This window comes from Sapajus apella, unplaced genomic scaffold, assembly GCF_009761245.1.
Source record: "Sapajus apella isolate SASKATOON/1434 unplaced genomic scaffold, GSC_monkey_1.0 scaffold12, whole genome shotgun sequence".
Classification (NCBI taxonomy): Eukaryota; Metazoa; Chordata; class Mammalia; order Primates; family Cebidae; genus Sapajus; species Sapajus apella.
In genome coordinates this window covers 15,442,169-15,457,969 of record NW_022436952.1, presented here as the reverse complement: position 1 = coordinate 15,457,969, position 15,801 = coordinate 15,442,169, and positions in this window count along the sequence as shown.

Here is a 15,801-nt window from a genome sequence, read left to right as displayed (position 1 = left end):
AGAGAAAGGTCCCCCAGTGGAAAGCATGGGCCCCTGCATATCATGTGTCTTTTCCAAGCAGAAGGTGAGTTTTGCCCTAAGATGGGATGAGGTGCAGGCGTGGCTGCTGGGATTCTCCTGCAGGAGCATTGAAGGAGTCAATGTGTTTGGGAAAACTGTGTGACCAGCTGGTAAGAGTATGGGTGTCACTCATATGTGGCTCCCACTCTGCTTGGTGAGAGCCATGTGGCCCATGGACAATAGGTGTAACTTCTCGGTGTTTTCAGCTGTGACAGCAATGATATCTACCTCACAGGGCTGATAGGAAGCTTGGATGCAAGGCAGGGTTTAAAGCTTCAAGCATCAGCTGGGTGTGGTGGCTCACACCTGTAATCCCAGCACTTTGAGAAGCCAAGGCAGGAGGATCACTTGAGGTCAGGAGTTGGAGACCAGTCTGACCAACATGATGAAACATCATCTCTACTAAAAATACAAAAATTAGCTGGGCATGGTGGCGGCGCCTGTAATCCCAGCTACTTGGGAAGCTGAGGCAGGTAAATTGCTTAAACCTGGGAGGTAGAGTTTGTGGTGAGCCCAGATCACGCCACTGCACTCCAGCCTGAGCAGCAGAGACTCCCTCTAAAAAAAAGAAAAAAAAGAAAAAAAGAAAGCTTCAAGCATGATGCTTAGCTTAGAGTGAATGAATGTTGACTGTCATCATTAGTTCTAGTTCAGGCTTCAGACTCCAGCCCCCTACTCTCTCGGCCTTTTTTTGACAGTGGTATCATTCATCTTTGAACTCCCAAGGTAGACAGTCACCCATCCTTGGGGAATGTCCCCAGAGCTGAAGGATAGGCCAGAGGTCTCCTGCATGGGACGTGCCCCCTTGATGTCCTCTCAGGGCTAGCACCTCACCCCACATTGGATGCTTGGGGAGGTTCCTCACAATTCTTCCCCTCTAGGATTGCTTCAGGGTGGTGAAAGGTTGCAGAAAGGTCAGTAAATCAAAAATAGCATGCTTAAATGGAAACTCAGTCAGGCTCTGACTTCAGATTCCACATGATCTCCAAAGAGGGTGCAGACTCTTACTGAAATAACTCAACAATTGGTCTTCACATCAGAAGCCTGAACAGAAGCATAAAGCATGATGCGTTCATTGTTCTCCCCTCTCATTTGACATTAACCTAAATTTGGCTTTGAGCTGATTCATCTCAGCACTTAGCAACGGGTGCCATACCAGAGTCCCTCAGATGAACACTCCACAGAATGCCCGTCCACAGATGAACACTCCACAGAGTGCCCGTCCACAGATGAACACCCCACACAATGCCCGTCCACAGACGAACACCCCACACAATGCCCGTCCACAGATGAACACTCCACAGAATGCCTGTCCACGATAAACACTCCACAGAATGCCTGTCCACGATGAACATTCCACAGAATGCCTGTCCACAGATGAACACTCGGCTCATCTCTCTAGAGGGGATACGGTAGGGTGGGAGGGATCTCACATTTCCTGAGCACATACTTTTTCTGTTTAATTCTCACAAAGTCTATGAAGTAGGTTTTAGTACCCCCGTTTCCCACACAAATTAATGGAGACCCAGAGAGTTTAAGAAGCCAGCCCAAGGCCTTAGAGCCAAGTAAGGAGTCAGGATCTGTCCCTAAATCTATCTATCACCAAATCCAGGCTTTTCGTGCCATGCCAGCACCTCCAGCAGCCTTTAATTAATCTCCTAATAAAGGCAGACATGATATCTGTCAAGGTTTGTCAACAGTTAACACGTTCAAGTGTTCAATTTTCACAAATGATCAACTGGTTTGACCTTAATGCATCCAGCCAGTATGTAAAGACATACAGCGTCTTTCTCAAACACCGAAATTGCTTTGAGGCTCAGCCTCTCGCTAATGATCACAAACTACCTTGGGGAACGATCCTTTTTGAAAATGAAACTGGTCACACACTTGCAGTGGACACATACCAGCCCTGAGTGGTCTCACAAATCTTTCTTTAACGAGCACAGCAGTGGACATGTTATGCAGTGTTGACTATGCTGACGTTGCTGAAATATTTGGGAGTCTGAAGGCTTGTATGGCTTTGCTTTTAAATATATTTATAGAAACTTTCCTTATTTCCAATGGGGTTATGGCAGGAAAACAAAATGGTTGTTACAGGGCTATGCAAATGGTTAAAAGTGAACTATTGCTGGGTGCAGTGGCTCACACCTGCAATCCCAGCACTTCGGAAAGCTGAGGCAGGGAGATTGTCTGAGCTCAGGAGTTCGAGACCACCCTGGGCAACATGGTAAAACCTCATCTTTACTGAAATACAAAAAATTAGCTGGGTGTGGTGGCACGCCTGTAGTCCCAGCTCCTCAGGAGGCTGAGGCATGAGAATACTTGAACTTGGGAGGTGGAGGTTGCGTTGCACTGAGCTGAGATCGCGCCACTGCATTCCAGCTTGGCCTATAGAGTGAGACTCTGCCTCAAAAAAAAAAAAATCTGTCTCCCTTCCTTCCTTCCTTCCTTCCTTCCTTCCTTCCTTCCTTCCTTCCTTCCCCTTCCTTCCTTCCTTCCTTCCTTCCTTCCTTCCTTCCTTCCTTCCTTCCTTCCTTCCTTCCTTCCTTCTTTTTTCCAAGATAGACTGTCACTCTGTCACCCAGGCTGGAGTCTTGCCTCAGCGTCCTGAGTAGCTGGGATTACCGGCACCCACCACCATGCCCAGCTACTTTTTTTGTGTTTTTAGAGAGACAAGGTTTTTGCCATCTTGGCCAAGCTGGTCTTGAACTCCTGACCTTGTGATCCACCCTCCCTGGCCTCCCAAAGTGCTGGGATTACAGGCATGAGTCATCGAGCCTGGCCTAGGAATGCAAAGATTTTCACATGTGCCGGCTGCAGAAATTATTTTCCGTCTTTGGACCGCAGCTTTTTTTTCCCCTCTCTCTCGGATAATCAAACTAGGAATGATTTCTGAGGTTCCTCCCAGACTCAGCTTTCTACAGCGTTGTGTCTCAATACCAGGCACCTTTGAAGACGGTATAAAACATGATTATATTATGTAAAACAACAATTTATTGAATACTCGCCCTGGGACAGGTTCTGTTTTGTGCCACTTTTATTTATTTTTATTTATTATCTTTTTAAGAGGTGGGGTCTGGCTCTGTTGTCCAGGCTAGAGTGCAGCAGCACAATCACAGCTCACTCATTCTATGCTACTTTAAATCTTCACAACAATCTTCTGAAGTAGATATTGTTATCCCCATTTCTAAAATAAGAAAACTAAAGCCCAGAGAAGTTGAGTAACTTGTCGAAGTCACACAGCTAGTAAGTGGCAGAAAGGGGATTTGAAAAGGTAGCTTGGCTCTCCAGCTCCAGTGTTTGGCTGTGGCCAAGTGGGTAATGCACCTCCACAGAGCTGGCAGCCCATGGTGTAACTGGAGGGCCACAGAGCAGCCCTCCCTGCCCCCCGACCCAGGCTGCTATCACACCCACATAGAGAGCACTCAGGGCTAGTTTTTTACGTAGAAAAATTAAATGACTGTGATATGAAATGTACAACAATAATCACTTGAGCCTTGTCCAATTTAGTCTCTTTTCTGCTTTCACAGTGAAGGTGTGAAATCAAGGCTCTTCTCTTCATTCTTACCTCTTTTATTGCCCTCCAATGAGCTTAGCTATTCATCCTAATTGGTCACATATATGTTTCCATCTTCAGACCTGGAGCAGAGAGCACTGGGCTGGGAGTCTAAACCAGGCTCCTGCACGGGTCCTGCCAGATGTGTGATCTTTGAAGCTACCAGCTTCTCTGGGCCTTCTGGTCCTTACTGGTACCGAGGCAGGTGCATTCCAACAAGCACAAATCCCAGGCCTGGGGCCAAACTGGACCCGCCTATGGGTTTCATTTAGTATGTTCAGTGACTTAAAAAAATTTTTGAATATGTTGCCAACAATTAAAATACGGAGTAGTCACATAAAAACCCGAGTCTCTGGAATCTCATGTAACCAGGAAGATCTGGGGGATTGGAGCTCCCCTTCCCACAGCGCAAGGAGAGGGAATGCAAGCCGGCCCTGGCGGAGTACTCTCTTGATGGAGTCCTCACCGCGGCCTGCGGTTTTCTGCTCCCCAGGTTTACGTTCCCTCCTGGGCCCTTGAGTCATCTCCGTTTGAAGCCCCCGGAGCCCACGGGCTCCAAGGCCCTGGTCCCATCTAAGTTGACTTAGGTGTTTCGTGCGCTCCCCGTGGTCTCTGCACTCGGAAGGGACTAGGAGTGCCCCCTTCACTTATGACCCTACAGGGCCTCTCTAGGTGGGCTCGGTAGCTGCTGGGTGACTGAGTCGGTCACACACTTGGGAGACCTGGAGGGCTGGGTTCTCTGCGCTGCTCTGCCCCGGTGTTTCCTTCGGTTCTGTTCGGTTGTTGCTGCTGCTGTTGACTGCGGTTGGTAGAGAGTTAGGGGGAGCCTTGGAAGGTCTCTCATGCCTTTGCGCCCACGTCTCCACCGCGCTCCACTCTGGAAGAGGGACAGGCGCACAGGGAATGGACAGAACCCCGTGTTGACTCCTCAAGACCCCCTTTCGACACATTTCTGCCTGTTCCTTTTTACAAAGCCCCTGCTTTTCAGAGATTAATTGTTGTCAAATGAAACTTATTTTCTAATCCTTTCAGGCCCCGTTTAAAACCTTCTGCTTTATTTTACCTTTTTTGATAAAGTCACCAAGGGCTTTTTTTTTTTTTTAATGGATTTGCCAATGATTGTCCAGTTTGACAAATTGGATTCTTAAAGCCGATTCTTTGAAGAAAAGGATGCAGTGTGACAAGACAAGAAACAGCTCATCCTCAAATCAGGAGGAGATATATATATATATAAATAAAAGCAACCCCAATCTCCAGCTTTCCTGTGACTCAAAGAGTGTCTCAGTTGTCACTGATAATCTAATCTTTCTATGATAGCTGAGGAACAGGACAATGGCGACCCAGCCAGGCTGTGGGTGTGATAGGCCTCTGATTAATAGGACTGTCCAATAAGCCCCCAGCCCCCAGGAAGAAGATTAATGACATTTGATGTGAACTCTGACCTCCACCGGTAAGAGCAGAGGGAGAAAAGGGAGCCTTTCAGACAGAATTGTGCAGCCGGCAGCACTTGATTGATTCCTGAAGGCTTTGTTACCCGGAGGTGGTGTGTCTGGGGAGGGGGCCTGGGCACCTCGCTGCCTGCTCGCGGGCTTTGACCAGCACCCCGGCCTAGCAGGATTTTGCAGTTTACACCTCGCCCGAAGACCAGCCTTTTAATTGCATCCAGAACACTGTGTCTGAAAAGCAACACCCTCTGGAGCCTTGGCCAACCTCTGCTGACCTGTCACCCTCAGCCCGTGGGATCATTTTGACCCCTCCCCAACCCCAGTGCTGGGAATCAAATGAAGGAGGCTTTAAAAGCCAGGCTCATAAGCCCTCCTGGGGGCTTTCTACCCCATTCTCTGGGTTGACAGGGTCTAGGGTCGGCAGGGAGTGACTGAGCTTATGGCAAAAATGTGTTTCTGTAGCTGGCAGGAATCAGCTGAGATGCTCCCGGCACAGGAACCAGAGGGAAAGGGCATGAGGTGGGCATCTTCCTGGCTACTAGAGGGCATTCGTGGGGTGGGAGGAGACAGCCTGCTTGGCTCCCATGGCTTGGTTGCAAAACCAAAGTCAGACTGGGCAGTGATTGGGTCTTTTCGCCTTGCTCTCAGGCTGACCCTCCAAACTGCCTCTTCCTAACAGCATGGCCATCACATAGCCTTAAATGTGTTTTTCTGCTTAGCGGCCTTTTCTGACTTTACTGCTTATCTCAGCTATTGTACGAGAGGGACCATTTGGCATCTAGGCCTCGCTTATAACAGTGACCAAATGATGATAGCCAAGAAAAGGATGAATCATGAGTTAGGTCAACCACTGGAACATCTAGGCCAGTGACCACCCAAGAGCTGAAGTGTGTCTGGCTGTGAGTGCGAGCAAGACCTGAGCACCGGGAGGCCCCGCTCCTGGAAGCAGCCTTACTTGTTGGTGGACTGTAAACAAGGGTGGCTGGACTGGCCCTCAGAGAGATGCGCCCAAGACAAGGCCAGTGGCAGTGGGAGCCAGAGATGCACAGACGCCCTCACTAGAGGCGCGAGGCAGAGCTTCGGTACAGCCCTCCCTTTCTGATAACACACTTCAAAACCATTGGAAACTGAATTCGGTTTTCAGAACCTTAGCTGATGGACCACATTCTCAGCTACCCAGGGGCACTGCAGGCCAGTGGATCCTTGTTGATAGTCTTGCCACCTTGCACCACACAGCAAAGTGGTGCAAGTGTTTAAGTATTTTATGGCATTTGGCTTTATGTGACACATCTGAGTGGGAGGTGGACAAAATAAAGCTGCCGTGACAGGACTCCTAAACCTAATTTCACCTGGACGAAGGGGAGCCTCGGCGGGCGTGCCTGGGCCGGGGGCTCTTTACTTCAAAACATGATGCACATAAAGTCCTTGTGCATGGCACAAAGAAAATGCTTTAAGGGTGAGAATTCATATTTTTTTAAAAAAATAAATTATTATTTACAATGTGATGCTCATTGGACAATCCTTTGACAGAGTGCTCAGTTGTAAAGAGGAAGATTCAGGAGAACACGTGAAATACTGAAAATTATTTTTGAGGAAATATTCCAGAGAAGAGGTTTAATTAGGGGTTTTATAATTTCCTTTTTTAATGAACTGACAATGGATCCCCCTTGCAGTGTGGAGTCTGTTTTTCAGTTTCTGCCTTTAGACTACTACTGGCCAGCCAAGGCAAGGCTTCCCTAGGAAGGAAGAGAAGAAGCTGCCTGGGCCTCCCCTCCTATTCTCCTCCCCGGCTGGCTGCCGTGTAATGCAACATCTGATGAGTTGAGTATTGGTGAAGGGTATAAACATTCACCCAGGGTTATTGGGCCAGAGGCATTGACAGCCACTCTCCTTAACTGCTGGGTTGACCAAGTTTACCTCCTGCACTGGCCAGGACTGACTGCAAAGAACTGCCTCCCTCCCCTGTGACTACATGCTGTTAAATAACACAGGCCAGGAAATCTGGTCAAAGCATCCAGCTAATGCAAGATTACCTGGGGAAGAGCCTGGGGAGGAAGGAGAAAAATCACAGAAGGTGAGAAGACATACTGCTTTGTTTCCCAAGCAATATAAAGAAGCAGCTGAGACCTGGGTTAAGATGAAAAGTTCCATCCAGAAGTTTTTTGGGTCTGATATTACTCAGAGTCTCAGGTATTGAGTAGCTCAGGGATGCTTAAACTTTAGCAATTGTCAGAATCACCTGAAGGGCTTGTTAAAATACAGAATGATGGGCCCTGGAAACTCCCAGAGTTTCTAATTCAGAAGGTCTGTGGGGCCTGAGAATGTGCATTTCCAGCAAGTTCCTAGGGGATACTGATGCTGCTGGTCTGTGGACCACATTTTGAGAATCACTGGATTAGCTAGATTGATGGAGGGCATCAGAATGATTTTGGGGATCTTATTAAAAATACTGATTTCTAAGCCCTTTGTAAAATCATGTGTTTGGCTGCAATTAACAGAATATGAGATAACAGTTGTTTGGGCAAGAAAGACATTTAATCAGGTATCAATTACGTGGGAGGTAGATAATTTCAGGTTTGGCTTAGAGTATCAATGATATTATTAAACAGGGAACACTCTTTTTATCTTTCTAATTGTCCTTAGCACAGCTGAATTTTCATCCTCAGATTTTCCTCGTGATTGCAAAACGGCTGCCACAGTTCCAACCATCATGTTGTCAGACAACTGCATCTAAGGCAGAAGAAAGAGCAGACATCTCTCCTTCTCCCTCCCTGTCTTACTCCTAAACTTCATGGACATGATCCTTTCCATAAGTTTTCTTTTTACAACTTGTTGGACAGAAGCGAATCCCAGGCCTACCTTAAGTAAATCAATAGCAACAGGGAATGGAATTACTGAATGCACCCAGGTATACCACCTGGGTTTGGTGAAGGCTCACCTTCCCTAAGCATGTTACTGCCTCATCAAAATTGGGATTCTATAATTCAAGGAAGAAAGGAATGCCACTGGGAAGGGATTAACAGTGTCTGTCCTAGTTAGGGTGATCAACCTGTCCTGTTTTCCTGGGACTGTCCCACTTTTAAAATGGAAAGTCTCATATCTGGGAAACCATGTTGGCTCTGGGTAAATCAAGATAATTGATCGGTTAGGTGCAGTGGCTCACACCTGTAATCTCATCACTTTGGGAGGCCAAGGCATGAGAATTCCTTGAGCCTAGGAGTTCAAGACCAGCCTGGGTAATGTAGTGAGACCCTGTCTGTTAAAAAAAAGAAGGTTGATTGCCCTAATTTCAGTCTTCCAAGGCCTTCTGAATTAGAATCTCTTGGGAGTGGGACTCAGAACTTAAAAATGATATTTTAACACTCTCCCAAGATGATTCTAATGTATGTCAAAATTTGAGACTCAATGGGCTTAAGTTTCCATGAAGCCAAAAGGGGGACTCAAGGTTGACATGTTTCCAGCTGACATCAGAGCAGGAGGAAATCCCAGATGAAGTGATGCAGGTACAGCTTGAGACTGGGAATTCTCACAGTCTCAAATAGCCCGGGATAACCTAGGCCTAGGATCCCAGCCTAGAAGGACCTGGAATATCTGAATTCCATCCCATCCTGCTCCTATCCTCACTGCTAGAAGGAAGGGACATTCTAATTTAGAGCCCCCTCCTCTGGGTGTTCTTAACACCCCATAGCCAAGTCTGTCAGGCTCCTTATCACAGAGTTTTGTGAGGCTGGGTTGCAGGCTATCTCCAAGGAGATCGCAAATTCCCTCGGGACGGAAGCCGCATTTGAGTGTCTTCTATTCTAAGCATTCAGCACCGTGTCTGGCTTATCTTAATCATTCAATAATGTATGTTGAATATATGAATGAGTGAATGAATGAATGAACAAATGAGGAGGCTGTCTTTTTGAATATAAAGATAAATTCTGGCCTCTAGACCCCAAATCAACCCTTGGAAAAGACAAGTGCCTAGCTTCCCTGCCTTATCAACAAGCTGGCACGACTCTGGGTGGGGCTGGGGTAGGTGTGGGAGTCAGGGTCAAACTCTTTCTTAGGAGACTAGATGACTGTGCACTGGCTCCCTGGCCCAGGCTTCTGTGGAAGCTGTGTGTGTCCCCAGTGCATGGTGCCAGGTAACTTTCCGACGGTTTGAGCTCATTACTCATCATTAGGAGGCCTGGTGTCTGGAGTTTTCCAGGTGATCAAAGCTTCTCTGTCTGGAGCAGCCAGGCAGGCCCTGGTGTCTGTCACCAGTAATCTCTTGGCCTTGCCAGGCAGACAGTTAAGTAACCCAGGAAGGAGGGGATTTGGTTTTTAAGCTCACATAATTCAGCCTGACACCCCAACACGCAGAGAGTGGCTCTGGCTCTGCCCGGAGGAAGTTGTCCCTGGTTGGAGGGGTGCGGGCTGATGGGAGCAGCAGCTTGTCTTCCTGCAGGGTTTACAGCCCATGAGCATCTCTCCTCACCCTGCTGTCCTTGGGAGGGCTGGGAGTGGAGGGAGAAGTAAGTGGTACCCATCACCTCCTGCAGCAACGTCTATTTTCCCCACTGAGACAGACTTCCAAACAGTTTCCCAACCCCTTGCTCTACAAGAACCAGGAACTCCTAATGGGACTCTTCTTTGCCCCTGGTCTCTGGCTGGGCTCAGAGTCCAATTTGCCTCCCCAATTCCAAATCTCTTAGCACTCCACACAATCTATGTCATTGCCCAGAAAACGTGCTGCAGGCCAGAGTGAGACGTATTCAATTCAATATATTCAATGTTCAGAGTGAGACTGCAGTGACCATACCTGCTCATGTTCTTATGTTTCAGTAACAATCACAAAGTCCTTTAATGATGATAGGGGAGAAAAATGGAAAGCATGCTTAAAACAATTTTTATATATTGCATCTCATGATTTTTAAAAAGTTGGATTGAAAACACTGGCCTAGACATATTTTTCTGATTTGGGCAAACTGTGCAAAAAAGTTGTCTCACCCCTGCCCTAAACAATGCAGCTTCTGCCACTCTTCCTCTCAACATAGAAAGCAACGTCTGAACAAAGAGTGAACTTGGGGAGTTGATTCGTCTGGGAAATGGAAATGGATTTGCTGAGTAGTTTGTATAAATGTCCAGGTATCAGCTTCACAATGTGTCCTTTCAGAAAATGGAGAGTGGGAATAGAACATTCCAGCCCCTAAGACTGACAACTGGTGTGATGCCAAGTCCTTGCCAACATGCTCTTAGGGTCACCGTTCTGGCCCGGGGACCTGGTGTGGCTTTCTTTCATGCAGATGTTCTTGCCCTGGCTAAGTTCTGTGCTCAGTGGAGTGGCTGATGGTGCATATCAGATGTCACCACTCCCCCAGACTGCTTCGGAGGGCCTTCCTGGCACAGTCCTAGCCCTTCAAGGCTGGAGAAGGGCCAGCTTCTGTCCAAGGCCTGCTCCTGTGTCTTCAGCTCCACTCCCACCAGGATGTTTTACATATTTTAATTAAAGTGCCGCCTGGGCTGGCAGGGCCTCTGATGGATGGCTCTAATCCGAGTTGCAGAGTTGCAGTGTGTGAAACATGGCATCCAGCGATGCGCTCCTCCTGCTCTCGAGGGAGCTTTGGCTCCCACCTCTGGAGGCGGTCCGCTCGGTTCCAGGAGGAGCTGCGAACCGGCAGGCAGTGGCAGGTGGCAGGCACATCAGCTGGGCTGGGGATGGGAGGAGAGTTAAGGTAGGGCAGAGGCATGGATGGTTTCCGAGGACCAGCTGGCTGGGGGGCTGCCGGTGAGTCCGATTCTTGCAGACACACAGCCCTGTGGACACTCCTTAGCAGTGTCAAATTATGACAAATGGCGTGGGTAAAAGTTGCTGGGTGGCAGCTGCTGCATCTCAGAGGGAGCAGGTATTTTTAGCACTGCGCCTCGGGGCTCTGTTGCTGGTTTAATTAATCATGGTGAACAGCACCAAGTTTTGTTTTTGACCCTGGTCCCCACCCCCCATCCCAGCCTTGTCCCCATTCCCCTGACTGGAATACCAGCTGCAGAGGTAGAGGCTGCGCAGCTGGAGCAGCCCTGGATGGCCCTCATAACAGTGGGGATACCACCCCACCTCCCCCAGCTAGGTCACCGCATGATCCAGCCCTGCGCACCCCGCTCCTTTCCTCCTCCCCCTGCTTCCCAGTCTGCCAGCCACACAGGCCACCTCTGGGCTCTTCCAGCCCCTTCCTGCCCCAGGCCTTTCCACTGGCACTTCCTTCCTGAATTTTATCCCCAGGTCTCCTCCTTCTTCCTATCTTTCCCCAAATGCCACCCACCCCCTAACCCCTACAAAGGCCCTCCCTGAGCCCACCCCCACCTGACAGCCTGTCACCTTCCACTGCTTATTCCTTCAGAGATTTAGCATCAGCCCAAATCATCTTATTTGTTGATTGCTTACTTTACTGGTTTCCTTCCGTCAAAATGCTGCCTGCTTAAGAGCAGGAGTTTTTTCCGTCTTGTTTGTTCTCTCGAATTTCAGTTGCCTGGCTCAGTATACACAGAGTAGGTACTCAGTGATTATCATTGAATTAGTGGATGGATGGATGGTTGGATGGATGGATGAATGGGCAGGTGGAAGCCTGGCTGGATAGCTGGATAGACGGGTAGATGGATGGAGGGATGGATGGATAGATGGATGAATAAATGGACAGGTGGAAGGCTGGCTGGCTGGATAGGTGAATAGATGGAAGGAAGGCTGGCTGGATTGCTGGGTAGGTGGGTAGATGAATGAAATGATGGATGGATGGATGAATGGATGGATGGATGGATGGTTGGGAGGATGGATGGAAGATATTTTATGGGCACATCTGAGAAGACACTCATTGTATCACAGTATCCTTGCCCAGGCCACAGGAGGCACAGGGTCAAGGGATTCTGCCAAAAGAGTGGCTAAATAGGGCCAACAGCTGTCCTCTCTCATTTAGAAATATCCAATCATATGCTCTTTGGGGTTTGGAGAGGTTGCTTTGAGTTCTAGGTTTTTTTCATAATTTTTTTCCCTTGGGGATGGGAAGAGATAGACCAGTTTTAAGAGACTCCCAGAAGACTGTTTCCCATTCTGCCCGAAAGCTCACATTAGTAGTTAATTTTGGAGGATTCTGCATGGTTCTTTTACCTAGTCTTTTCTTTAGGTGTAATTACTCTTTGTGGAAGACATAGTTGGTTGCCCATCCTCTCCCTCTCTTGCTTGAGAACAGAGCCCCCAGTTTGGTTCTGGTATTGACAGGCTTGTGTTTCAGGGAGGCCTGACCCAGCCCCAGTCCCAGGAAGGGAACTGCGATTGGTCTCAGCCAACCGTAGGAGCCCTACCCCTCCAGTCAGTGGTGTAGTTCGAAGTGGCCCAGGGATGTGGTTCTAACCCATGGGATATGAGGAGCTTCTAGCTTCTGAGCATCTTCCTCACTTTAAAAAAGGTATATGAAGAAGGAGTGCCTCTGTGTCATGCCCCTTTTCCCAGTCCCCAAAAGGACCAAGGCCCATTTCATTTGCAGAGACAGATGAAGGCATATAACAGGGTGGGTCCTGGGGAAACCAACTGGCTTTCACTGGCAAGTCATGAGCAGGGTCCCACAGGAATGGTGCTCAGACCTAGTGATGCCCAACCTGGGAGCTATTAGAACATGGCCACCACTGAGTCCTATCCCATTCAGGTTTAATCTGATTCTCAAGGGCAGGACTGGGATCTCTGTGGGGCTAAGGTTTCCCTCTTGTTCCCCCATCATCCTGAGACATGAGGAGGCTGTGAGCCACGGAAATAGACCAGGGACAGAGAAACCATCTGACAGTGGGTTCAAGGCCCAGAGCTGCCTTGCCCAGAGATGCTAGAACTCCTTTTTCTGGATACCTTTAAGGGGACAAAGTGATTGGCTTTCTTACTTTCCTAGTATAAATGGAAGGAAATTGTGTGAAGAAGGCATAGTCCTTGCATATGAAATTTCTAGGAGGAGAACATTCAGAACGTGCATATCAAGTTGCCCTGTTGAGGATGCTGCCTGAAGGCTCGGGAGGCCCCTGTGAGGTCTTCCGCTGACAGCACTCACTCGCTTCTAGCCTCTGCTGGGCTCTTGTGGAAATACTGTCCTCCCCTCTGGTTCTGAGAAGCAGACTACAAGGCCATTAAAAAGCACGAGGGAAATGGAAAAATTGCTATTCCATGTGACTTTTGCTACTTTTCTTTCACAGCTCTGGTTATGACTTTCACCATTCCCTGTGGGAGGCAGAGACAAAGAGGCAGAAAATGAGAGAGAGAGAGAAAGAGAGGAGAGAGAGATGTAGAAACAGAAAAGCACTCAGAGAATGATAGGGACTGCCGTTTTGCTGATTCAAAAATATTTATTGAGAACCTATTATGTGCCCAACATGCACACATTCCCTTAATTAAATACACCACAAGACCACATGCTGTTTTTATCGGCTCCTCAATCCCCATCTAGCATTTAGGTAGTGGAATCAAGAGATTGCTGTTTTTGCTAAGACCAGTAGGTGTCATCATGTCAGCGGGAAAGCCAGGGGTGCCTGGGATTTGGTAGTCACCTGTGAAAATAAATTCTATTTCATTTGGTTCTCTGAGTGTTGTTATGTGCAGGGCACCAGGCAGGATGCTTGAGGGTACACAGGGTGAGGAACTCATGATCCCTGGACTCATGGAGTTTATTGTGCCATCGGGGACCTGGAAGGACGAAGCCTTAAGTCCAAAAAGAGGGAGAAGATTTTAAGTGCCTCAAGAGAGGTTTAACATCAAAGACCTCAGAACAACCATATCCTGCCTTATCACATCTGGTGGAAGAAATAGGTTCTGAGAAGGAAGGTGATTGACCTAGGGTCGCACAGCAATTCCAGTCTCCAGATCTCCTGACTCCTAGAAAAATGCTCCACCATTCTGTCTCAATAATTGAAGTTGCTTTTTTCATCTTGCCATTTAAAATTTCACCTGATTGCTTGATACTTTATTATGCTAAAAAATCCCCACAAAATTCCCCAGAAAATTCCACCTTAGTTTAGCCATGAACCTCCCTGCAAAATGCCCTCTCCAATGCCTACTGCAAGGCACCCTAGATAGGGTAATCTGCATCTTGGAGGAGACAGCTGCCCCCATCACAGGCCCTGTAGGGCTAGAGTCGGCTTGCACGGGCTCAGGAGAGCCGACGATAGAGTCAGCTTGCACGGGCTCAGGAGAGCGGACGATAGAGTCAGCTTGCACGGGCTCAGGAGAGCGGACGATAGAGTCAGCTTGCACGGGCTCAGGAGAGTCGACGATAGAGTCGGCTTGCACGGGCTCAGGAGAGCGGACAATAGAGTGGGCTTGCACAGGCTCAGGAGAGCTGATTGTATGCATCTCTTCCCAGTGATATCATGTTGGTAGCTTGAAAAGGGCCATGGTATTTACGCTATGGAAATTGGCAACAACTATTAACATAAATCAGTTTTATTTACTTTTCCCCATAGAACTACACACCACTGAATTAGTATTTCTACTTTATAAATGAGAAAATAGAGACTCAGGGAGATGATGTAATCCGCCAAAGGTACCTAGCTTGTAAGTAGAGCTGGGACTTCGACCCAGGTGGTTTGATGCTGGAGTGCTTGGAGATGGTAGATTGAATAGGATTTACAGCCACTTTGACATGGAAGGGTCTAGGTTGATCCTAGGTTTCTTAGCCTATTGTGTGCTGCTATAGCCAAATACCTGAGACTGGGTAATTTATAATGAACAGAAATGTATTTCCTTACAGCTATGGAGGCGAGGAAGTTCAAAATCAAAATGCTGGCATCTTGCAAGGACCTTCATGCTGTGTCATTCCACAGCAGAAGACACCACCCAGAAGGGAAAAGAGGGTGAGAGAGAGACACAAGGGGGCTGAACGTATCCACTTTTAAGGAACCTGCTCCCAAGATAACAGCATTAACCCATTCATCTCTTTTTTTTTTTGAGACGGAGTTTCGCTCTTGTTACCCAGGCTGGAGTGCAATGGCACAATCTCGGCTCACCGCAACCTCCGCCTCCTGGGTTCAGGCAATTCTCCTGCCTCAGCCTCCTGAGAAGCTGGGATTACAGGCATGCGCCACCATGCCCAGCTAATTTTTTGTAGTTTTTGTAGAGACGGGGTTTCACCATGTTGACCAGGATGGTCTTGATCTCTTGACCTCGTGATCCACCCGCCTCGGCCTCCCAAAGTGCTGGGATTACAGGCATGAGCCACCGCGCCCGGCCCATTCATCTCTTTAACGGCAGCCTAATCATCTCTTAAAGGTCCTGCCTCGTAATCCTGTTACAATGGCAATTAAATTGCAACAAGAGTTTGGGAGGGGACAAACATTAGCATCACAGCACCAGGTGTCTTATGTGGGCTCTGGTGTGGGTATCCTTCTGGGTTGCTATCATTAATCCGACAGCAGCACTGGAACAGATACTGGTTTGGGTGAAGAGATCACCGATTCAGGTTTGGATGGCTTGAATTGGAGGCCCATTGTTGGGGAGACATTTAGATTTGGAGCCCAGGAGAGGGGTCTGGGCAAGAGATTGAGATGTGCAGGATGAAGGTTTGTTCCCGACTCCACCAAATGTAGATCAGCTAGGAGCATTTTTCTTTGTTCTCATTATCAGGTAAAAAGTACAAGATTTACTCTTCTATGTGTTTTTTCTCATAGTTGTCAACATTCAGGGATGCTGGGGGACCATGCACTCTTGCTCACACTTGTTCCCTGATCCCAGTGTGTAATGAGAACTCAGTA